Genomic DNA, 24,811 nt, shown 5'->3' with positions numbered 1-24,811 from the left:
GGATGGACCATCGGCAAAACTTGGGGCGTTAGATACTGGCAACCCGGCACAGATAGGGGGGGACTGTTTTTTATTAAAAAACAGGAAGTAAAAAGCGGAACAGCGATTGGCCCCAACGTCGTGATCAAAAGCGATAACCAGCAAAGAAAAGAAAACTTGCAGACTGCCATGCCCGCCCCAGCCGATCCCTTACTAACCAAGCAGATAGTTCCCTCAAGCCAACCTAACATGAACCTTCACCATTTACCCGACAAGCCATTTTTTAGCGTGTTAGATGCCACCTTTCGGTCGCTGAATCAGTCAAACCCGGATCTCATGAATTCCTGTTGGTTATGTTATGACGTGTATCCCCCCTTCTACGAGGGCATTGCCCTTGATGCTTCCTTTGATTATTCATCAGACAGCAATCCATCCCAGTGTAGGTGGGATACACCATGGAAAGGAGTTACCTTGAACCAAGTCAGGGGCCTGGGCGTATGTATTGGTAATGTCGCCCTAGCAAGCTGGGATAGTGCTGTCTGCGCAAGAACCATTGCGGTTGACAAGACCCGTAAATGGGTGATCCCATCCGCACCTGGAATGTGGATCTGCCATCGATCAGGAGTAACCCCCCTGTGTGTCCCTCAAATTTTTTGACGATTCTGCTGACTTTTGTGTACAAATTCTGATTGTTCCTAGGATCCTATACCATCCAGAAGAAGAAATGTACCGCTACTGGGGAGAAGCCAATAGCAGGCTTCAAAAAAGAGAAGTACTGACAGCTGTAACAATAGCAACGCTGTTTGGTTTGGGAGCAGCCGGCACGGCCACGGGAGTGACCTCCCTAGTGACCCAGCGACGAGGCCTGCCTCAACTGCAAGCTGCCATTGATGAAGACCTACAAAAAATCGAGAAATCCATTACCTTTTTGGAGCAATCCCTCTCCTCGCTATCAGAGGTTGTTTTGCAGAATAGACGGGGATTAGACCTCCTGTTTATGCAACAAGGAGGCCTCTGTGCCGCCTTGAAAGAGGAATGTTGCTTCTATGCGGACCACACCGGCGTAGTTAGGGACTCAATGGCCAAATTGAGAGAGAGATTGGCTCAAAGAAAAAGAGACAGGGAAGCCCAACAAGGGTGGTTTGAATCATGGTTTAAGCAATCTCCGTGGCTAGCCACCCTGATATCCACCTTGGTAGGTCCGATTGCAATAATCCTGCTGACACTGATCTTCGGACCCTGTATATTAAACAGGCTTGTGTCCTTTGTCAAGAGCCGGCTAGAAAGGGTCAACATCATGTTTGTAGAACACCAACAACTGCTTTAAAAATGTACTTGATCAGTATTTCCCCCGATTTTCCCTGGCTCTCCCCAAATATCCCAAGCTACACTCCATTACCCCCAGTCGCTTCCCAAGTGCCAATTGCTCAGTGTGCCTTATCTTTGTACTCTTTTTTAGAAATATTTTTACTATTTTAGCCTGTTTAGTTAAGCATGGGGTGGGGGGAAATGTTGCTAGGTAGGGCCTGGCGGCCGGAAGATCTCATGCTGTATGGAAACACAGGGCCCCCCTCCAGGTAGCCAACAGCTTTTAGTTTATGATGTAAGCAGACGGAAGTGACATTGTAAACCTAGGCTATATAGTGTCACGTCGTTCAGCAATAAACGCCATTTGCCATCCACCACATTGGTGTCTGTGAGCTGATGGACCGCGCAGCCAGGGGTCGGCCGCCGTGCCGTTCCTGAGCCAGGTCACCGCGTGCCTGTAAAGGCAACAGACTGTGTTAGATTAAATTGTTTGCAGTAGTCATTGTATTAAATTAATTGTAATTGGCTACAATGCTGGCTTATCTGTTTTTGAGTTTGCTGCCCAATCTTTAAATCCTGGTAGGCTGACAAATGGGACAAGCTGGTTAGAGGAATGAGCCTCTTTCCAGGGAAAGCTCCACTGACTTGAACTTTAAGCCTAAACTATCACCTTACTGCGTTTACTTTGTGTGTGTTAATGCTTACCTGATAAATATATTTCAGTTGATTTATCAGTTTAGTTACAAGTTGGAGTAAGTGGTCCTTGGCTATACGTAAACCTCTCCTCTGCTTTTTTAACATGTTGTGTGTCACAACACTTACTGTTGTACTTCAACACAAACCGGGAATGATTCTGGTAGTGTTGCAATCTAACGGTAATACTGCATCATCTTGTCTGTGAAGAGAAGGGAATCAAGCCGACTGTCGCTGTTCTACCAGGCAGGGTGGACACCCGAACAGCTTCGGTCTCAATGCCCAAGCCTGGGCCCAGCCCAAGAAACGACTGGCTGCTTCAATAATTTGGCCATAAGGTATTAACTGGTTGTGTGGGAAGGTGCCTAAACAATACTGTCTGTTCTTTGCTTTGGTATGTCTCATCTGTAATGGATTCTTAAACGTTGGGTGTTGCAGGAGGCTTGGAGAGGCTGTGCTGGTCCCTGGCTGGCAGGCCATGCCCTGTGGCAGGGGCTGGGGTCTGCGGGCGGGCAGAGCTGCGGTGTGCAGAGGCGCAGCCCGTCCCCCGCTGAGTCACTCTGCCGGCTGCTCCGGGGAGGCTGCTTTGAGCAGCGCTTTTGCTTTTGTATTCCTCTTGCTGAGAGGCAATGTTTTACTTTTGTTCTCATGAGATTTTGTCACGTTAGCTTTAGGCCCATTTCTCACTTATTAATTAAACCTGGTCTGCGAAGGACTGGGGCTGCCCTTCTTCCACCCGTGCTGTGATGTCATGTGCAGATTTTGTATGTAAAGTCTCTGCTCTGACATCATGGCTGACCCCTGTGCAAATACCTGTCTTGGGCTCCAAGTGCAGTATTTTATACACCCGTTCAAGCCACCCACCTTATGGTAATTACAGCATGACAGGATTTCCCTTGTTTGCTTATAGGAGATTTGCATGGAATAGGGTTTTAGGCTTTAAAAAGGTTAGGATACAGCCCATCCCCTACTTCCCTCTACTTCGCTGATCCAGTTATCCTCTTAAAGGAATTAGAATGGTATGACACTACTGGCTCTTGGGGAAAAAAAAAATTGTGACTGTTTTCTAGTGCTGCGTTACTTTTTAGGTGCTTGTACATTTGTTTTGGTGTCCCATTCCCTTACCCTGTGGTTCATCCTAGTATCTTTTCATATTGAGTCGAGGCCAACCACTGTGTCCCTCACCACTGCTCCTTTCGCTATAGGAGCAGGCAGATAGGGCAAGTAAGAAACAAGCGGTAAAAGTGCCAAGCAGAGGATTTGGTTCTCCCTTTCCCAGGCATCCCTTTGATTTGCTTTGTGACTTATTCCATGGCCCTTTATTACCTCTTCTTTAAGAAAAGATAGGTATTTACCACACTGCCATAACGTGAGTTTTAATTAATTAACCCACAGCTGAACAAAGCAAACCAGACCTAGCACAGATAGTTCTGTCATTCATTGGCATGCTTTAGGCGGGTAAAATGGGAGGAGGTTTACCCGGAGACCTATCTTCCCTAGTTGTTTAGCTCCTGGCACCACCACCTATCCATCACCTGCCTCAGTCCTACCTTTCTTTTCAGGGTTGTGCAGATTATCAAGGCATATAGGTTGTGTGAGGTCTTGATTTTCGAGCCTTGCTTCTTTGGAGGAGATGCCCTTGTCTGCACAAGGGGTGAGGCATGTGTCACTGTAGATGTCCACCAAGAGCTGGACACCTGGCCATCCTGACATGAGGTGTCTTGAAATAGATCTGTATCAGTCATGCCAGTCTATACATGTGCAAGACATTAGGAAGAGCTATAAGAAAGCAAATGCAGCGTAGTCGTGTATTCTGCACATACACACCACACACCGTGGTGTTCTAAAGCAGCCTTCTGCTTTCAGCCTCCCAGGCAACGTTACTTTACAGGACTGTGCCTTTTTGTGGTGGTTCCCAGGCTCGTTCAGTCTCTTACTGAGCCCTTCTTTTATGGATGGATGGTTTTTCTGTCGTAGGTGATGATCAGGGCTTGTATGTAAATCTGAAGTTTGACAGGTAATCTCCGTGGAGCAACAGTGGTGGGTAACAGGTAAACTGAAGCCAGGAAAAGGCAAGAGCACGCCTGCAGTTTCAGGCAGTGAGGCTGTAAAGAGGCTGTGTAAGGACAGTGGTGATGACTAATACGTTGTCCTTTCCAGATGCAGACTTGTGGGGTTTGTGGCAAAACAAAACAGCACGTCAGCACAGGATACAGATGCATCCACAAGTCATGACGAAACGAGCTGGTTTGCCTTTACAATTCATTTATCAGATCACTTCCTGTTCCCATTTTGAGGCTAGAGGCTAATGATTGATAAGTATCACTTCAGGAACACTACATGGTGCTCAGCTCAAATGATGCTCAGTTAAAAAGCAAAACAAACAAAAAAACCCCACCCCCACAAAACCCGAAGAGTGTCTGTTTTGGCTTGAAGAGTATTAAGCAACCTGGGAGGACAGCTGAAAACACTTTGCATATGCCGAAGCAAACAAGAATTTTTGTTGCCAGTTTGGATTTGGGGAGTATACAGAGATGTTCATATGCAACGAATCAGTCCTCAGTTCAGAACTTAGATGCTCATTTGCCTGGGGGGGATGACCCTCCTATACTTTTTTTTATTTAATCAGTGAAAACTGCTAGCTGGGAATTGATTTGGGGGATCGGATCCAGAAACACCTTTCTCTGAAAGGCAGCAGTAACAGCAGTTCAGTAGAAAGGATAAACAGCTTATAGGTGTCTTCTGACACTGAATATTGGTCTAGGACCCAGATTACTAGAAATGCTGTCCTTCCAGGCTTTAGTAATAATCTAAACGTTTCTATAGGTTTTCTATTAATTAGGATACGTAGGGGTGTTTATTGACCATTGAGAAATAATTCCAGTGTTTATCAATCTTGCTGTGTTGTTGGCCGCTTCAACTTGCTGGAATTTGCCACTTTTAATTTGAGGGCAGAACTCTGTGGTTCTTATGCCTATTCCAAGAATTCACGAGGGAGAATAAAAGGCTGTGTGTTGTTTTGGGGTGGGTTTTTTTGTTTGGTTTGGTGGGCTTTTTTGGTTGTGATTTTTTGTTTTGTTTTTTAGAACAACAACCGCCTCAGACACACTGTCATGTCTTAGTCATCTCCTCATTTTCTAGTTCTGTGCAAACGTGCTGCATTAAAATGACAGTCTCTCTCGGTCTGCCCTTACGGAGCCAAGGCAGTTACGGCTGCGATTCCAAAGAGAGGCTATGTCCTTTATTTCATTTGATTCCTATTAGCTGTAACAGAGTCACTGGACAGCACTGAAGGATGCTTTACTCAATGTTCTGTCCTGTTTTTGTTTACCCGATTGCCTTAACGGCACAGAAACTATTAGGAACAGCCTTCAGCAATAAGTATTTAGACCCTGTTCAGAGCTTTGAGCACAGCCATGTGAGTTATCTGCTCTGTTTCTCTGTGCTGCTTCAGATTTAAGTTTTTAGAGTAAATGTGGAGTGTGATCAAGTACATTTCGGAGCAATTTGCAGGCACTGCTTTTGGAGCCCGTGACAAACTGTCAATGTGAAATAACGCCTCCTGCGACGCTCATCTGCACGGGAAGCTGTGGGAGCAGCACTAAGCGAGGGTTGAGGGCAGAAGGCTTGAGGCTTCTACTTCTTGCCTACAGGTAACAAGCCTGGCCCCGACCAGGGACTGGGGCTCTATGGAGGAGTTTTCCCTGCCTGCCACGTCCAGTTCCCGTAGCCTCTGGGGAGGGACGGTTTCTGCAGCTCCCTCTGTGCTGATGCTGCAGGCAGCAGCTGAACCAGCCGGGCTGGAGCCTATAAAGAGGATCGGAGAAGTGTACTGAGTTTTCCGATGTCCCATCCTAAGCTAGGTGCTCCCTTGTTTTTGGACCAAGGGCTCTGGGGATCTGTGCTGAACTCTCTACAGTTTATTGAGCCTCCTGTGACCAGATGTGGTGATGACCCCGCTTTGCTGAGGGGAAGGATGTCTGATGTTAACTAGTCATGTCCAGTGGAAGCCTGTGGGAGTTAACGTGGGCATAGAGAGTTCTTTAATCCAGTGCTTGGTGGCACAGACTGCTTTAATTTTGACTTAAATGAGATAGGCACTTGGAATGCAAACTGCAGAGATGTTCCACTTACAAGCAAAGCATTTGACAGTTTCACTTTTTTTAGAAAACTGAACAGGCAGTATAAATAAAGGAAGCAAGCTGAACTGTAAAAAAAATAAAATAAAAATCAGTGAAGCTATCAAGGAACTATGTGTACCCTCTAGAACAGGGGTCCCGAAACTTTTTGAACAGGGGGGCGGCGTGCAGATGAAGTGGCAGGCAGTCATCTGCAGTTACTTGGTTCCCTTCCCCGCCCCCTCCCCCCCCAACCCCTGGCAGGGGCAGGGGGGGTCTGTAGATACTGGGGGCCGGATTGAGGACCCTGGGGGGCTGTATCTGGCCTGCGGGCCGTAGTTTGAGGACTCCTGCTCTAGAAATTCAGCTAGCTAACATACCAGTGGGTGAGATTTGTGCATTTTTCTTGGTGGAAAAATATTTCTGCCCTGTGAGCCCTGAGGATGGCTCTGATAGCAGGGAGAGGCAGTTTCTATCACTGTGCAGACGGGTGATGCTTCTGCTTTCCTGGCTGGGTTTGGTAGTGCTGTCAATGGTGATTGTGTGGCTCTACCAGATCAGTCATCTGAAATGTTGCCGCTTGTTATGTATAATTGGTGGCTTTGGTCTGGTGGGAAGCTAGATCTGCCCTTCACGCTGTGTGACAGGCCATCAAGACCATGTGTCAGACTGGTTATGCCTTTACTGGTGGCTATAGAAAATCAGAGGGCAAGTGCTGCTCCTCACATTCACTCTTTCCACCTTTTTGCAGGCTCCGTGAGAGAGCACCTAGATGTGTTTGAAGCATCTGGGAATGAAGCAGACATGGCTTTGCCACCTCCATCAGGATCTCGGAAGGGGAAAATAGTAAGAGAAGCTACCAAAGCCGCAGCAGAATTGGGACAGGGGAGATGGGAGCTCCCAATAGGGTTGGACATTTGGGAATTGTGTGCCAGACAAGTACAGAATAAATGCTACATGTGAAGCAAAGACACCGTAAGGTGAGGAGTGTGTGAAGGGTGTGTTTGTATGAGAAAGAGCAGTCTGAAGGCACAAAAGGAAAATTGGTTGAACACAAGGATAAAATAAATGAAAACATAAAGCAAAAGCAAGAAAACGAAAGTAGTAGGTAATGTTTATTTGGAGGGGAGTGTGTGTGTGTGTAAATCCCAAGCCTTAGGAATAGCCTGCAATTTCCAAAAAAAAAAAAAAACACCCCCAAAAAGGGCAGGCCAGGGGGAGAAAAAAAGAGACTGGTCTAGGAGAAACATGTAAGAACAGGGAAAGAACCTGGAAAGGGCATGAGGTTTAACGAAACATTTGAGTTGCCACTAGCAGCAGGGATGTCCACTGTTAGCCTGTATAAATGTGTGATCTAGTGGTGACACGGCCTCTCCTCTTTCTCTTCTCGGTCCCTGTGCTCCCCTAATACATCTGCCTAGTCTGGGCTCGCGTCCTGCCCCATCGCCAGGGTGTTTGTGCTGTGGCCAGGCTGAAGGGTCCTTAGTTTCTATTGTGCTTGTGGCGGTTCACTATAGTACAAATAATGGATATAAGCTAATTATTAATGTAAGCTATGTTGTCATCGGGAGGCTGAGTGGGAGAGAAAATTCACTTACAAAGTAAAGGTTTTCAAAGAAAATATTTACCAAAGAGCTTTCTCTGTTGATGTGTTCTGTACCTTGGAAATGGAGACTGACTGTTAAAGAAAACCTTGAGTAAAACAAGAATAAAAGAAAAATAACTGAGAGGTTACTGTGCCATGTGCACACTATTGCCAAACAAAGAACTTCAGACTTGATGACAAAGCTGTATATAAGCTTGCATGATGAAATCTGAAGCTGGATAAACGCAGCTTGGTTTTCATTTATAGTTTAGTGCCCGTCATCTGTCCAGCATCATAAAGATCTTAAAGCTGAGCCAAGTTTTAGGAGACCCTGGGTGAGTTATAGTTTCTGATGGAAACCATGCAAAAAAAGATGGGCTTTCATGCCAAAGCAGATAAAAGTTAGGGTTTTGACTGTGTTATGCTTCAAGTTTCAGAATTAAAGTCTAAGCTCAAAGTAAAATAAAACCAGGACACTTCTGGCCAACAAAAGAAAAAGTTAACTGGAGCTGCTGCTTGCTTGCTGCTTTGTTTTGGGGTTTATTTCTTTTTTTTTTTTTTTTTTTTTTTTTGTTGTGACAATCTGTAGTCTGCCTTTGTGCATTTTTTTGTACTTCCCACGTTGTCAGAAATGAAAATGGAATACAGATTCTGTTCTGCCTTTTATTTTCTTGTTGACAAACTCTAGAGACTCAGCTTCTGTAATAACTAAGCCTTAGCAAGTAGGTCTTGCTCTACAGTGTCTCTTGGGAGTGGTTGTTACTACTGGCTCTGCTCTAGAGGAGGAAGACAGCTCAACTTGTGTTTTCCCGTTGCAGATGTTGTCCTGGAGAAGGCCATGCATAAGTGCATTCTGAAGCCGTTGAAGAGCCATAATGAAACAATGTTGAAAGTGTTTCATGCTGCAGATGGTTTTTGGAAACAACTGAAGGAAAACCTTCAGGTGGTGTGGCAGAGGAATCCTCAGGAACTGGGCGTGTTTGTTCCAACACCAGACTATGTGGATGTTGAAAGTCTGTGACCACGCAGAAGATGTATTCACCTGAAAAGAAAGTCATGCTGCTGCTGAGAGTTTGCAAATTGATTTATACTGTTATGGAGAATAACTCTGGTATGATGCTTCTTGTGGTTCAAGGTCATTGTTTTTCTAAACCTGGGGTTGTGTTTTGGCGGAGGAGATGAGACCACCTGATTCTGCAGCTTTGTCTCCTCCTCCTGGAGCTCTTGTAGCATCTCCTTGCCCTTTTGAGAGGGATTCTTCCTCTCTGCTTCCTTCCTGATCTCTCTGCATCTGGCAGCACATCTTACAAATTCAGTGTGAAGCAGAGTTGTGGAGCAGCTTAAAAAAAAAAAACAACCACCAGCTTTGCTTGACTGTAGGCATTTGAATTTGGCTGTCAGAAAGGCTGTCCTGTAAGCCTAGAATTTGACACTGGTTCTAAATTAGTATTTTCCTGGAAATCGTAATAAAGGATGCACCCAGTATCTAGCTGTAGTAATTCAGCAGTGTGTATGCAATATGACAATTACAAGGGCTCTGTGTTAATGGCTGGAGGAAAGCAGCCCCTGATCCAGTGTTTTGGGTTTGCTGTGCCTCTGAACGTTCTCATTTGGACAATTTCTTTGTGTTTTTGCAAGAGAAATAACATCTATTTTTACGCTGTAGCAGGAGTCCCAAAGTGACTTGAAACCTAGATGGTGAAATGGAACCACAGACCAGTTAAGACCCGCTTGATTAGTCAGTGGCACAGTTAAAACACTGTGCTGGACAGCATGAATTCATAGGTGCAGCTCTATTGCCTGACATCTTATCATACGCTGCCGTGGTAGGTCACGAGCTAAGGTGAAGCAATGCTGGTGGTAGTGGAAGATTTTTTTCTCTTAATAAAGTATAAGCTGCTGCAGGTGGTTGGCAGTTTTCTTTCGAGCGCTGAATCTGCAGCTGGGCTCTGTGCCGATCAGGATGCTTGCTTTCTTTTGAGACTTGAGGTGAATGGTGAAAGCTTGAGGCTGTAAAAGACCCCCAGGCACTTTGGCAAGATTTGGGCAGGAGCTTAGACCTGGCTTATTTCTGTGCAAAATCCTGCATTTTAAAATGTATATAGGAATCTTTGCCCAAAGTGATGTAAACTTTGGTTTTTTCTCCATACTGTATTATCACATTGAGTAAGGTATTCCCAACATGCAAAAGAAAAGTACTGAGAGGCTTCTGGTGAACCATTGTACTGAGGGGCTTGGGCTAAGATGCAGCAAATGCTCCTTGGGGTTGTCTTGCTTTGTTGTGTAAAGTTTTAAAATGTGGCATCGAGCCAGCACCTGTTTCCAGTACCTGCTTTGTCCTGTAATCTCAGCCATATAATAGTGTAATACCTGGAGGGTATGTCTTAGCTGGTCTGACTTTCAATATCAGCCCTTCAGTCCTCTGGAGTTTCGCCATAGTTTAAACTGGCTCCCGATCTTGATGTTTCAAGTGACCATCACACCGCTTCTGCAATGAGCACAGTTTGGCCAGACCCAGAGATCTAGCCACATAGCGTTTTCTAAAGAGAAAGTTTAAATGCGGTAAGAGGAACACATACAGACCTAGGTACAGCAGAGCCTCTGTGTTGCGTGCTGTTGTTACTGATGATGCTTCACCAGCTAGTTGGGAGTTACGTGAGGCTTTGCTCACTGGTGTTTCTAACCATGATCCATCAAGGAGATGCGCAGAGTTTTCATGTAAAATCTAATAGGCTTTTATATACAGGCTTCTCTGCTGGGTTTCGGACTCAGGAACTGATACTTGTGGCTGGATCCTTCCAGAAAGGGGACGTCGTCCGTGCACGTATAAAGAAAATGCCCATTGATTTTCTTTTAGCCACTGACAGAAGTGCGGGTGGAGGTCAGGCCAGACTGGCATGGCTACCTCTTGTGAGTTCACCAGTTGAGCTGACACCAAGGTGAGCCCAGTCTTTAAATTCCCTTGTGTGCTTCAAGGTCTGCGTCATCCAGTTTGTGCTCGTTAGAAGTACAAGATGAAGCTGGACGCTGCCCACCAAGTGTCCGATGATGTTCTCTTTGCTGCACATCCGTAACGAGAGGCTCTAGAGTAATACAAACCCGGTCAGTAAAGGCAGCAAAATAACACTTTCCTTTCAAACACCGAAACTGGTAAAAGGGTGTGATTTGTCTATCGCTGCCTGTGTTCTCTTTGACCCAGGGAGGCTGTTTGGAGCTGATGACTTCTTGCCTGTGTTGGCATATGTGCTGGCCCAGGGTGATACGCTGGATCTGGATACTGAAACTGAATACATGGTGGAATTGCTGGACCCATCTTTGCTGCATGGAGAAGGTAATCAACTGCTATTAGAACTGAGTGGAGGGCTGGGGAAGGGGGATTCTTCCTCACCTCGTTTGAGTAGAAACCCTTTTGACAGAGTCATGTAGTCGGTGATGGCGGTAGTGTAACAAGAGAACCTCGTAATTATTTCCACCTTAAAATAAGAGAAGGCTGGTTAGCTTGCAGAGTTACAGCCCCAAGTGACCTGGGAATCTACCGACGTCTTAGGAGGGAGTATGTTGTTTTCTGCCAAGAAGGAGGAGGCGCCCTGACTTAGCAAGCAAACATAGGCTGTGCAGGTGCCAACTGTGGTTATCCTTCTGTGCCTGAAAATGTCCCGAGAGTATGTCTGGGTCTGCAGCATTCAATTGAGTTGTGAGACCTGGAATGGGACCCAGGTTAGGTGCTTTGTAAAATCTTTGGGGGGATTCTCTGCCCCTCTGGGGAGAGTGCTTTTGAGAATGGTGCCCCCCTTAATGATCCTGGTTTATGCCCGATACTTGCTTCTCACAGAGTATTTTTATGAGGCCTAGGAATATGTTTCTTAAGGCACTCTTGAACAATGGCTGAAGTCTGCTAGAGGCAAGGAAATCTCCCTCCTTTGTTTTCACGGTGGTGGTTTTAACAAAGAGGTATTCTGCCAGCCCTTGGTAGGCCCCAGAATCTATCAGTTTATGAGGAAGTTTCAAAGGTTCTTGTGACCAAGCTCAGCTGTGAGTTAAGTATATGTGTATACGTCCCATTTCTGCTATCTCTTGGGTTGCTGAAATTGCTGTATCCTTTTACATGCCGATATGCATGACAGAACTGTGTCGGGTTTCCTCCGGTTCAGTACTAGTCTGTTCCCTGCTTTGTGTGCAGGGTGCATTGTTCAGGAATCTTAGGACAGAAAATACTTGAGATGTGAAGCTGGAGATCATTAACACGCTTGAAAGGCAGAAATATTTACTGGGCTGTTAAGTCGTGTCGTTTTTAATGTAGCAAAAGTCATTCATCTATTGGCTGGCCCTGTCTGTGCACTAGTTAAACTGTACGGTGCAGGAAAAATTGTTTAGTGCTTTGGGGTTGTGCGGTACAAATGTAAATGTATTTTCCAGTTTGTCTGGTGGGTCTTGCGTGTCTTCCATGTATTGAACTCATCACAGAGCTGAAAGCGAGAGGATGCTGTCGGTAATACAGAAAGCACTACTGTGAGCATAGACTGCATCTCTGAATGACTCCACAAATAGACCGTGCTGCCTCTTAATTGAACGCTCCCACTCAAATAGTTTACTTAAAGAGCAAGAGAAATATATGATAGCCTGTCTTCTGTTTCTCCTGGTTGCTGAGGACTGTTGCCTCCTGCTGAGAGTCCTTTTCCTTTGTGACCTGCAGCTCCTTTTGTACATCGGCAACTCTGTTGTGGCTGTACTTTGTTCTCCACTCATGTAATAAAGGTGAAGTCTGGAGAGCTGTACACGCTGCCTCCTGAACTAGTTGGATGTAGTGTTGGACATAGGTGAACAAACACAGCCTGCCTTTTAAAAACAAAAGCAAAACCTTTGGGATGCTTCCAGGTACAAATCACACGCTCGGTCATTGCTTTGTTGCCACTAAGGGGGTCACTTTTAAGTTCCTGAACAGTGGTAGATGGTCTTTTATGTCGTTTAAACAGCTGTGTTTGTTTGATCCCTGCTTGAAGCTCAGGACGAAAACAAATCGCTGTTTGGAAACTGTTTAGAAGAAAACTCATGTTCCACCTTTGTAAAAACACTCAGGAGTAAAGGAGCGACACTGGTCATTTAAATAACCGGCCACCCCCAGCGCTAGCGGACCCAGAGATGGATACTGTTGCACCACTTTGATAATATGGAGCCCAGGCAACCACTGCATAGCTCTTAGCAGCTGAGAACACACTGTCCAGTATTTTGCAGGCAAGTAAGCTGTTTTTCTTTACGTATAAATATTTTGGCCATAGAATGCAGTGACTTTCGTGTATGTGTGCATCTGTTTATTAAAAAAAAAAAAACCCAGAAATCGTTTGTACTTTTGACTGTGACCCGTTGGAACTGGCGTGGTGTTTGCAACCACTGTGAATTGTTCTTCCCCTGCTGTCCTTCACAGGAGGATATTCCTTGGCAAGTGCTTATGGAGCACTTTTGCTGATCAAGAACTTCCAGGAAGACCAGGCTGCCCAGCTGCTGAGTTCAGAAGCTAGAGATACTCTCCGGCAATGGCACAAGAGGAGGACAACTAACAGAACAATGTCTTCAGTTGATGATTTTCAGGTAGAGCTTTAGGCTGAAGAGAAAAAAAGCCCAGGGGATGGTTGTTTTGTTGGAAATCTCCATTTGAGAAGTATGATTCATAATGATTTCCTTGGGGCCACAAGTGGTGTGAAGCAGTGCTGAGAAGATGGCTGGCAAATTTGCCTCTGTTTCAAAGTCTTTCCACTTCATAACAGAGTGTGGTTATGATATGGTATAAAGGAAACACTAAATAATGGAGCTTTCCCACTGTCCTTTGTATTTAAGTCGTGCGGAGCGAGGACAGACCAAATTGTATTTTCGATTCAGCTTCTTTGTACGCTTTGCTGTTAAAAAGAACAAACCCAGATTTCCAGTGGTATAAATCATCACAACTCCCCAGTAGCGATTGGTGGCTTACCGTGGGTAATAGAGAGGAGACTTGGCAGAAAAGCTTGCCTACAATTTGAAAGTTTAAGCAAGGAGTAGAGTTCTGTATTGTGGATGTCTTCATGTTTGTAGTTTGTTTTGTGGGGTTTTTTTCTCCCCCCTCCCATTTCTTACTGCTCTTTCAGAGTAGGGCAGTAACTCCAACTGAAGAATAACAAAACAGTCGGGATTACTTCATCTTTTAAAACCAAGTCTGCATGCCTTTCATATAGGAAAAGATTGTTACGTAGATAGGCGTGCTGCTGTCTGTCCAGATGCATCAGTTTGCGAACTGAAGCAAGGAGGATGTTGGAATCGAGAAGAAGGGATTTACTTCTTTGTGTCTGGTTGTTTACAGTCCATACCACAGTGCAAAGCTGCTGGAGAGGCTAACAACAACCGTCAATAAGTTATGATGGAGCTAAGAGCTTGATAAATGAAGGTATGGGGTCATCAGGAGGTAATTAAACCTTTCACTTGCGGCTCCTTCTGTTTTATCAGTGTCCATGCAAACAACCACAGCACATCACTGAACAGGAAGGAGCTGGGAAAAGCAGCAGTCTCCCACAATATGCCTCTCTTAGGAACAGGAGAACTGACAAACAGAAATTCCAAACTGTGGCAAGCGCACAAAGCTAGTCCATCTTACTGGGATCCATTTTATATTCTGCTTACCTGTAGTTAGGTGTCACATTCAAGTACCTTGAGTCTTTGTTCTTTCTAGCAAAATATTACGCTTAATAGGAAAATTAATCACCTTTGTATTTCTGCTGGATGACTAAATGACAGAAGATTTTTTTCAGCAGGATCTTGTATTCAGTTTCACCTTCTCTTCCTCAGCAACTGAACTTCAGCCAAGCTACCTGTACAGCTGGACACCGTGCTGGATGCTGGAAGATGCAGGGGAGCACAGGAAGAGCTGGCACCAGCTGTGTCCAGGGCTGCTCCTTTGACTCTTTGAAAGAGAGCCTCAAATCAGTAAGGTCACTCCGCTTCCAGGCTATGCTTGGCACAAATTCAAGCACTTTGCTGCCTGCCCAGAATGCCAGTTTTCCATCTCCCTTCTCCACATCTGCAGTCCTGACATGAAGCACCTTCCCTACAAGGTATGTGTAACACAGCTTCAGCTCAACTCATCTTTCCCACATTGAACCAGGATGTGGTCACTACATGTCTGTGGTGCTGTCTCACAGCCTTACCACCAGCTTTTGGGTCCTGGAAAGGCCTTCATCCTCCCTCCCTCAAAAGGATGGAAAAGCAAAAAATCCGGTATTTTGATGATGATGAAATACAACTTGCTGATACTGCATAAAGAATTTTGATACTTACTATATGAGTTACAGGCATTTGCACAAACCTCAGCCTCTCCTTGAAGCAATCCTGTCCATCTAGAAGCATCGAAAAACAGGTCTTCTCTGTGTTAGCTACATTAGAAATTGAAACTGTAGTGTGCTTTGCCTTATTTAGAGCTGATTTGATTTTTTTTATTTATTTTTTCTTCACACCGGCTAACAAAAATGGATTAGTTCTGCTCAGTCCTAATGGTTTAAAAGCTGTTGCAAAGTTCCAGTGTTTCAGTCTGCAAGCTATCAAAAGTTTATTAAAAACCCAGAGTGCTCTTTGGAACTGAAGTCATATGAGCATTCTTCTCAGTCTTAGCTTTTAACAGCTTGTTCTTAGGAAACGTGAATTTTTGCCATTGTGATTTAGCATGCTTAATTTATTCAGTGTACAAACATAAGTATCAGCTCAGTAAATAAACAGGTCTTTCTTACTGTCATTTTTCCCATCTCCTTTCATTTTACTGCTTTTAGTTTCTAATTGCAGTTAGTTTTTTGCAAAAAAGCACGTGATGGCAGGCTGCTTTGCTCATGTGTCCAAAAGTGTTTTGTGGTTGGGTGTGTTTTTTTCCAGTTGCTTTTTATTTTACTTTTTAAATACTTTTTGAAAGATAGAACTGCGTTTCCTTGTAGGGCTTGTTTAGAATTAATCTATGTTATCAGTTGTGCACATGTGTGAATTTCAGCAGAGAAAAAAGATCCAGCTTTTGCCTCATGATCATACGGATTTACTTTAATGTTGCAGAGTAAATTTTCTTTCTGCCTCCCTCTAAGCCTGTTAGATGAAATTTGGTTACATCAGGCTCAGACACTAAGTTGCCATCGGTTAATGTGATGGAAATGTCCTGCATGAAAATGGATTGCCTTTTGCATGCTGCAGCATAAAGAGTGTGAATGGTTTATCGTGCAGCAACCTGTGGATCAACACCCTTGTGTGTTGCTGGCAGAGGGTTGGGTTTTTTTCTTTTTCCTTATGATGAACATATTGTGTGAAGCTTCTCTTCAATAGTATTGACCAGCAGTTGCAGCATCATCTCTTGGGCATGCTGCCTCTTGCGGCGCAGTTCCTTAACAACCGAAAAAGAAAGAGCCTCCCATCGTGGTCCCCCTGCCCGACCCTGAGTGTACAAGACCGGAGCAACTATAGTCTTAGCCATTTCTAAATCCACCTCCCTTAAAGCTTGTTTCTTTATTTTTGCCCACAGATCGCGTGGATCAGGAGAGTATAAATCAGGTCCTTTTTCAGGGTCTGCCAGTCCTGGGTCAAAGGGATCTTCCTCTGACGGATACTCAACTGCATTGACACCCAGGGGTTTAGAGCACTGTGACTTAGAGGCTGGTAAAGAGCATGCGACTCCTCTTCCTCTCCTTCCTCTGCCTTTTCTTCTTGTGCTTTCATAGTTTCAAAAATAACTCTCCATGAAGAGAGCAGACGGTGGGACTCAGTATTGCCTTTTGTCGCAGAATCCCACAATTTCACCCCTGTGTTGTTCTGAAGTTCCCGTGCAAAAATTGTAGATGCAGTCACTGCGGGCATATCTACTTGCACCCACTTGAGCATTGCTTTAAGGTCATGCCCAGAAATACTTTTCTCATGTTTGTTAGGGAGACCTTTCATAAGCTCATAAACGTCTCTTTCTGGGGACGAAGCCCGATTCCCCATTACGGATTTCCCACAGCTCACCTCTCAACTCCGGAGGGATTTCAGGCTGGCCGGCTCCTGCTTCCTTTCAGCGGATCATTCAAAGTTCTGTGGGATTCGCTGCAAGTCGCTCAGGTGATTCAAGAGCCCCTCCACGTCGGATCCTTCACTGGATCATGTCAGGGTCACCAATTTGTGGCGAATGAGGAGACGGGACACAGCTTGATGCAAGCAAGATGTCAGTTTATTAGTGATTTTCTTACAATTATATACGTCTCTACCTTCTACATATTACACACTGATTGGTTGACATTTAAGACACACCGTTTAAACAATAGGAACTGATTAGTTTACCTTATCATAGCAACAATTCCTATTCTAAGATTAGGGGGTTTCTTTCTACGCAGCTTTCGTGATTGGCAAAGTTCCTTATCAGCACTATGCGTTCCCTTATCCGGCTACTTGTTTCTCTGTCCGTCTGGCTGCCTCCTCAGCTGTAACGGCTCAGGGGTCTGCAGTTAGCTTGTTCCTTGGTTCCCAGGGCTTGTGCCCTATGAGTTCTAACAAGTCTCTATGCATCAGGCTATCAGTACTTGGACTCTTGTTCTTGAGGCCTTGTCCTACAGCCTCTGATGTTTATTTTGCTTCACAGCATTTAGTTTCCTAGTAAGGCCAAACACCCAGTCCCGTTAAAACCACTGATGTTTTCAATGGGGCTTTAAGACTGCTATCTGTTCGTTTGTAATTGCAGGGTTAGAATGTGAGCCAAGGAAAGGAGGATGTCAACTTATGAATTTGTTATGCCTGCCACAGTCTTATCACCAACGTCAATTCACAAGGTGGCTGTAATGTACAGGAATCACTGGTGTGCGTTTCACAACTAGAACATAGAGAGGATTGCTGTTTGTTGCTGAGCTTCCTGTTTTCAGAGGATGAGGTTTGGAGGTTTTGTTTCTGATGTCTGTTTTCTCATTCTACAGAACTACCTTCGTGTTGCATTCCAGGAAGTTAACAGTGCGTGTACAGGAAAGACCTCACTAGTAAGACCCTACATCACTACCGCAGATGTATGTCAGCTTTGTGCTGAAAAGTTTAGAGTGGAGAATCCAGAAGACTATAGCCTGTTTCTTTTTGTTGATGACACCCGGCAGCAACTGACAGAAGATACCTACCCTCAGAAGATTAAGACAGAGCTGCACAGCCGCCCGCAACCCAAGGTCTTTCGCTTTGTCTACAAGCGCATTAACAGTGATCCATATGGTGCCATTTTTCAAAACAATGATGAGTCAGCTTCTTAAAACCAGCAACTCCTTTAATTTCTGTTCCTTGTTAACTCTTGAAAACATCTTTGCTGGCTGCCTGCCTTAGGAGCTAAAAAAGGTCTTAAACCATAAATACCTAGTTAAACATGTGCATTGCATACAACACTCCGTGTAAACCGTGCGTATGGCCAGTTATACAGAGTGTTCCACCAGTGTGTTTGAGCCAGCAGCCCATGAGGCTGAATTTCTTGTACCACAGACTCTTTTGAAGCATATTATACCGTGGCCCTTTGCAGGTCTCTTGCTGTAGTGTGCAAAAATGTATTTTCTTGCACTCACTCTATAGCCGAATGTCTTAGCATACATATACTTGAATCAAATTGACAAGTGTTTCAGTAAACCAACTGGTATGAGCTTAGTTTCACCAGCATGAGTTTGACAAGACTGTCCGATGCAGCGCATCAGTTAACTCCTCATTACTTGGATGATTGCATCCTTTCCTAATTTTTTTAATTACAGAGATTCGCCGTGTTTTTACATGTGTGTGTATATATATATATATATATATATATATGTGTGTGTGTATATATATATATATATATGTATATATATGTATTTGTTCCTTCCAGTTGTTTTTATTCCCCTTCTTTTGGCAGGTTTGAGAAGGTGGGCACAGAATGGGAGTCTTTGTAGGGACCCAGGAAATGAAGTGTTTAACAGTAAAGCTTAAAGCGTTTGCTGTACGGAAGGTTTCTCTGTACCCACCACATCAGTTGCTTATTTAGCAGTGCCTGATGTTTATAAGAGTGCCCTGTGGAAGTCTGCATATTCATTAACGAGCTAACAGGAGCTTGGCTCTGTGTAGAAAGGAGAGGAACTATGAAGAACACACACCCATCCCTGCTTTTATTTTTTATTTTTCCTTAAACGTCCAGTGTTTCCTGGGCCTTTGCTTTCTCTTGCCACATTGGCAAAGCGTCCCAAGCTCTATTGCCCCATAGTCAAAAAAAGTCTTCAGTAATTGCTGGGATGGTGAGTGAGTTTTGGGCTTCTAGCCCTCCGTTCCTTCAGTCGTGAATTCCGCTCAGTTAAAGACTCAAGAGAATTGCTTAAAACTTGCATTTGGAAGTCACGCCTCAAACAATGAATTTGTGGAGATCCATTTATTTATTTATACTAACAAAGAAAAAACTGTAATACTGCATCAAAATGAAACTTAGTGGCTGCTGAATCACTGAGTAATAGCATAGAATCGCTGCTTAAGCCTTTACCACAATCATTGCAATGTTTGTTTGTAGACTGCTTGGTTTTTTGTAAAGTCGTGTGGCTGCGTGTGGTGCATTATTCCCAAGGTGCTCCTTACTGCTCTGATGCTCTGTACGTTCGCAGTACTGGGTAAAGCGGAAGGCTCTGTGGCTGGGGAAGAGTGGCACGGACATGTTACTGCTCTCTCTGTTGCACCGGAATTTCAACAGCTGGGTTTGGCTGCTAAATTGATGGAACTACTGGGAGAAATTTCAGAAGTGTGAGTACCATGCTTATCTTTAATCTTCTAAAAGTAACCTCTCAATGGACATGGCTTAGGTATTTGACTTGCATGAAAGAGACCCGGAATTTTGCTTTAAGTAGTGTTCTGATTCGCTGAGGATTCCCTGTAATTAGAGAACAAGACTAAAACTGTCATGTGGCGGTGTAAGATCTCAGGGTTTCTATGAAAGCTAACTTGCCAGAATGAGTAGGGTGTAGCCTGAATTCTAATAGAGATACTGGATAGAAAAAGGTCCTTGTCTTGACAGCAAGAGAGTTTCATGGAGGGTCAACACTTTCCCGTAGGGTCTCCAGCGTGCTTGTTCAGTGATCGTGAGATTTTTGCAGTTCCTGCAGGCAGCCTTGGAACCAATTCTGTATGGCAGACAGTACCTTAGCTTACTTTTTGTCATGCTTGGCTGCTTGTACTTGCTGAAGATTTAATTGAGCATCAAATGAACCCACAGGGAAATGTCCTGAACTCATGGTGGTAGGGCAACCCCATTGTAATCGGTAAAATGGGAAAATTGCACATTGAGGAATCTGCCTTGTGAGGAGAAGGGCTGCCTTGTGTTAGGTGACTGAACTTTGTGACCCGTTCCGCCACTGCCCCCTGCCACACACATTGAAGGAGGCAGTCCCTAAGCCAATGCAATTGAAAATGTGGATTTTTAGATGATTTTTTTTTTTTAATGAAAGATTTCTTATGTGTATATGAGACCTGTGCGAGTGCTTAGCTTGCCCTGTTCTTCCTGTTCATAATTTTGAACGTACGGGCTGGTATAAAAGAATGGTTATATGACAAAAATAGAATAAAATCTGAACTTATACCGGATTTGTCCCTTGGGAAAGGAGTGCATCTGTTACTGCAGTGTGAAAGGTGTTTGATTAGCATATGACATCGTCAGACCTGCTCTTGGTCAGATTACAAGTTATGGGTTATTTAGCAATACATTCACCTGCTGTTCCTTACTGTGGTTTTTCTTTGGTTTTATGTTTCCAAAGAAAGGGTGGATTTTTCGTCGATCTCTTTGTGAGAGTATCAAATCGGGTTGCAGTAAATATGTATAAGCAGCTCGGCTGCAGTGTGTACTGGACAGTATCGGAGCGCTACTCTGCTAGCAGTGGAGAGCCAGATGAAGATGCTTACGGTAAGTGGTTGTTGTGCCTTAAGTTGAATGGAAAGGTTCTTGTGTTGAGGGTTCCTGGGCCTGTACAAGTTCAGATAGTCGTTGATGAATGGGATTCTGTATTCTGCTTTAGATAGCTTTTCCTACTGAAGAGTACATCAGTTAGGAAACTTGATTGCAGGAAACGGAATGAAGCTGCGTCAGGGGAAGTTCAGGTTGGACATTAGGAAAATCTTATCCACTGAAAGGGCGTTCAGTCAGGGCACCAAACCTGTCAAGAGCTTAGGGAGCATCTGGATGATGTTTTTAGTCATATGGTTTAGTTTCAGGTAGTCCCGCAAGGAGCATGGAGTTGGACTTGATGAATCCTTATGGGTCACTTGCAACTCAAGATATTCTAGGAAATCTTCTTGAAAAATGATCTTAACGTAATAGAGAAGTCACTTAATGTGGCTTTGTGCAATGACTGTCTTTCATAATAGCATTATTTTCTTTTGCCATAGGTACGAGGAAAGCTCTTTGCAGAGTTACAGAGAAGAAATCAATTATACCTCTGCCTCATCCTGTGAGACCAGAAGACACTGAGTAACCGTAAACTGTGATTCTCAGACAACCTAGTAAGAGTGTCAGTTTCCTTCTCCCCAAAGCCCCCAAGAACTCTACAGATGAGAAATATTAGGCTCAATGTTTTTCCCTGTGAAATACCAAAAAGCAATATTGAGAAGCTTACCAACGCTGCTTCTGTCGGTATTGGCTGCATATTCGTGCTCTTACCCTATTGTTCTTCCTTTCGAACCGTGACACTTTGGAGACTATTAAAATGGAATTGCTTCCTGTATGGTGGTGTCATGGTTTTCCTTCTCGGCCACAAAACAGTCCCCTCACTTTGTCACTCCCACGGAGCCCTGCTCCGAAACTGAAAACGTCTGGCCGCTGCTCCTACACAGAAGGTGCCAGGAAGGAGTTCTGTTGCTGGCTCTCGCCTTCCCTTTGCAGCCATATAACTGCTGCGACAAAACCTGGGCTCTGTTCTTTCTGAGCCACAAAACCAGAAATTGGGTACATCAAAATATACTCTCCAGAACTCAGAGGTCTCTGTTTCTCTGTGCCTTTTACTTACCTCATTCCCTAATTTAATTCTTGGATCCATCTGTCCCTTCACAGTCTGTCTGGATGTCACAGCTGCTGTTACTTGGAGGCATTGACCAGGCACTTAGTTCCAACACAGGTTTCTGTCACTGTCTTCCCTGCAATTTCTTGGAGTGCAGAGGAGTGAAGGCAGAGGGTTGATGAGTATTGATAACATGCAGCTGTGACCTTGCCTCCAAGGCAGTGGGTTGAGGGACATGGATGATGAGCAGCTGTAGCTCGTTCCCGCTAAGTAGTTAAATAGCCCTGAGGAGTGTGGGAGAGGGGGTTGGATGGAGGGGGTCCCGTCCCGTCCCGTCCCGTCCCGTCCCGTCCCGTCCCGTCCCGTCCCGTCCCGTCCCATCCCATCCCATCCCTGGAGGAAGGAGAAACAGCACAGACAGTAGAATCTGACTGATGGTAAAAGCCTTGTTGCAGCCTGATAGCTTGCTTGTGCTGCAGCAGCGGGTGCCCTGTGTGAGGCTGCCTGAGTTGGGCTCCAGCTACAGCAACTGGTGCCCAACGTAGCTGAGACAAGCGGGAGAACCTGTGACCCATAACAGACACGGTGAGAGGCGAGCTGTTGCAACTAATCTATATGGGTGTGTTGTGATATTTGTTGTCTGTCTTAACTCAGATCGCAACTGAAGAGGATGTGTATTACTTGTGCTCATAACAATCTCCAGGCAGGGTTTTTTCTTTTATTACAGTCCTGGGCATGCAGGCTTTTGCTACTATTCTGGTTTTGCTGTTCTCCTTAAGTGCCCAGTGAGGTTTGCTCTAGTATCAGTCATGGCAGTTAATGTTCTCTCGTTCACCTGTTGTGTTTTTAGCACCAGCTTCTGTAGGCGCAAGGGGTCTATTTTAGATCTTTGAGTCACCGTGTCGTGCTGTTGTGGTTTTTCCATTGGCAAACTGCTGCTGTAATTCCCTAAGGGGCTTCCTAGGTCAGGAGGTAGCGGATGGGAGCAGGTTGCCACCCTGGGTCAGTGGTGAGTGCTGGCATGTATCATCTGACCTAGAGCTGATGTCTGTCACCGCTTTAGCTCTGGAATTACTCTGAGACCCAGGGAACTCTGGTTCCCTTAAGCTGCAACCTTGGAGATTTTCCAAGCAGTGGATGAAATTCCTGTCACAAGCTCTAAGGCACCTTAAGGAGAAGGGGGCACAGTCTGAGTTTTCCTCCATGCAGGTGTCAGGGAGGTACAGTTCTGAGCTTAGTACTGGCCGCTACTGGGAGACGCTTTCAAGTGATCCGAGTGCAGCTCTGGCTACCCAAAGCTGGACAGGGGTGGCAAATGCTGATGTAGAGTTTTGGTGGTAAACTTGACCAGCCTGTCTTAACGAGCAGGCATGTTCTGTGTTCGCAAGCACCGTTTAGTCCTGCCTAGGCATCCCGAAAGTTTGAAGGGCCGTGGTCACATCTTCCCTTGGTCACACACAATGAACGGTTGCCTGCGCAGAGTTGCTTTTTAAGGAGCATGCTGTGGTTATTTTTTCTCTGTTTGGCTTTGCATTTGGGAAATAATGTAACAGTTACAGCTGAACTGAAGGAGCATGATACCTGACGTGGCAGAGAAGGAGGTGCGTTTTACTAATTTTTTGATGTGCACCAGTTTGACCGCAAAATGACATTGTGTCAAAGCTTGTGGCCAAGTTCCGGTGTAGATGTTGACTTGGGGTATGAATAGCTCCAGGTGTGCTTTAGGAGAGCTCTGTTGGTGTAGGTGTGCTGAGTAATTGCTCTGCTGTGTGTGCAGCTGTTCTGGTTTGGCTTCCAGGTGTGAGCATGCAAAAGAAAACTCGCCAGTGTGGTCAGCCTTGCTGTAAAATCAGAACGCTTTCTGCTGCTGCCTGGATATCCGAGAGCCTCCTGAACGTTTCAGGCAGGCAAGAGATGTGCTCCAGTACGTCTGAGAGTCCACAGCTCTGCAGTTCCCTAGAGGGGCACTCACTACAGGTAAGGCTGTAAGATCGCAGGGCTCTTTGCAAGTTACGCTGACGGAGTTTCTTTGGGTATATATTTGGATACATGTGCCAGCTGAAAAGGTATTGTTTGCTTTCCTGCTCAGTAAGCACAGGTCACTTGGGTGGTCATGGACACTTGTCATTTACTGAAGAAGTTTCCACTCGTTGGATGGAAAGGGAAACAGTTCAGAGGCACTGTTTAGGGTTTGGGGCTTTTTTGTTTGTTGTAAAACCTGGAGGTTTAGCATTTTGTTCTGTGTTGTCTGTTAGAGAAAAAGTATTTTGAATTAGGAAATGTGAAGTGCTGAAGCAGCTAAGTGGCAGAACCACGCCTTGTCCCTAGTGTAGCCCTAATCCAAGGCTGGTTTAAAGCCCAGTCCAGTTAAGCAGTGGGAGAGCAGAGAAACAACAGATGATCAAGTTGTGTACACAGGTGTTCTCAAATTCAGGTGTTTTTGGAAAAATTTGTCTACTGGAATAGTAATTGCTTGTTCAAAGACTTAAGTCTACTCGAAGGAGTGTGTGAGTTAAAGCAGGCAGAAAGAAGATCAAGATCTGAGGAGCAGCCTGGAACTGAGGAGATGAATCACCTGGGACAGTCAGGTGATGGATTTGCAGAACTGACAGGACCAAAGGAAACTCCTAAAAACTTCAGACGTTGACCAACGGTTTGAGAAGCATATCTAAGCCATGCTGTATCCCAACGGTTTGAGAAGCATATCTAAGCCGTGCTGTATCCCTTTGCTCCTGCCACTCGCTGGGGTGGCAGCCCGGCTCTGAGTTGTGACTAAAGCAAGCCCAGTGGTACCCGCATCTGTTTAAATTTCTCCTGGAACAACAGCAATCGCTGGGGCTTATCCGTAGGGCCCCACCATGCACCGCCCCCCCTGCACCTTGTGCCAGGGGTTCCCCATGCTGCTGCTGCTCCCTCCTGGTGGGCCGGGGGCACGGGCAGAAAGAGCCACCCAACTGTAAAGCTGTCAGATGCAAAGGATTTAGCCACTCGAACCACGCGGGTGCTTTTTAGTACGGAGGCAACGGGTAATAGCGGCTGGGCTGCGAGTGGGCGAAGGGCAGAGCGCAGGGCACGCCGCAGCGGGCACTCCCGGGCTCCGGTGGCGTAAACTGGGCTGAGACCCCGCCCAGTGCTCGCGCGGC

The 24,811-nt window shown here is 45.2% G+C and overlaps 1 long non-coding RNA gene across 4 annotated transcripts; it reads left to right on the top strand.

Moving 5' to 3' along the window:
- Positions 1–2,159: 2,159 nt before the first annotated feature.
- Positions 2,160–21,395, top strand: LOC308058056. Of its 4 annotated transcripts, XR_013925638.1 has the most exons (6): positions 2,160–2,318; positions 8,502–8,794; positions 13,106–13,269; positions 14,497–14,762; positions 19,290–19,425; positions 20,433–21,395. It is a non-coding gene; the product is annotated as an uncharacterized lncRNA (long non-coding RNA). The 4 variants fall into 4 exon arrangements; XR_013925641.1 differs by lacking the exons at positions 13,106–13,269; positions 14,497–14,762; positions 19,290–19,425; positions 20,433–21,395 and adding an exon at positions 10,430–10,772; XR_013925639.1 differs by lacking the exons at positions 2,160–2,318; positions 8,502–8,794; positions 13,106–13,269; positions 14,497–14,762 and having other exon boundaries at positions 18,767–19,425; positions 20,437–21,395.
- Positions 21,396–24,811: the final 3,416 nt, after the last annotated feature.

Source organism: Falco punctatus, assembly GCF_963210335.1.
Source record: "Falco punctatus genome assembly, contig: scaffold_23, whole genome shotgun sequence".
Taxonomy (NCBI): Eukaryota; Metazoa; Chordata; class Aves; order Falconiformes; family Falconidae; genus Falco; species Falco punctatus.
Note: the sequence above shows the minus strand (reverse complement) of the source record. Positions and strands in the feature narration are given on the sequence as shown.